Source organism: Gorilla gorilla, chromosome 6 (genome assembly GCF_029281585.2).
Source record: "Gorilla gorilla gorilla isolate KB3781 chromosome 6, NHGRI_mGorGor1-v2.1_pri, whole genome shotgun sequence".
Classification (NCBI taxonomy): domain Eukaryota; kingdom Metazoa; phylum Chordata; class Mammalia; order Primates; family Hominidae; genus Gorilla; species Gorilla gorilla.
The window spans coordinates 13,330,647-13,331,330 of NC_073230.2; positions in this window are offsets into that span (position 1 = coordinate 13,330,647).

The window sequence follows — 684 nt, forward strand, 5'->3', positions numbered from 1 at the left end:
TTTTTTAATTATCTGGGCATGGTAGTGCATGCCTGTGGTCTCAGCTACTCCTCAGGCTGAGGTGGGAAGATCCCTTGAGCCCAGGAGTTGGAGGCTGCAGTGAGCCATGATGGCACCACTGCCCTCCAACCTGGGTGACAAAGCGAGATCTTGTCTCTAAATTAAATTTAAAACAATACCACCAAAACAACAATAGGCTGGGCGGTGGTGTCTCACGCCTGTAATCGGAGCACTTTGGGAGGCCGAAGTGGGAGACCATTTGAGGCCAGGAGTTCGAGAGCAGCCTGGGCAACACAGACCTCACCTCTACAAAAAAATAAAACTGGCCTTGGTGGCGCGCGCCTGTAATCCTAGCTACTTGGGAGGCTGAGGCAGGGGGATTGCTTGAGTCTCGGACGTTGAGGCTGCAGTGAGCTGAGATCGCGCCACTACACTCCAGCCTGGATGACAAACTGAGACCCTATCAGAAAAAAAAACAACAACAAAAAAACAGTGCCCGCTCAGTTTTTCCTGAAACGCGCAGCCCTCGCCTGTAGCCAGGAGAAAACTCCGCGAGCCAGCAACACACAAACTCGGCCAGGAAACAGACAACAAGGCCACCCGGGGGTGCCTGAAGAGGACGCTGCGAGGCGGATTCTTTTTCCGGGTCTGCGGCGAGCGCTTCCGGGGCGGTGGCGACGGAGG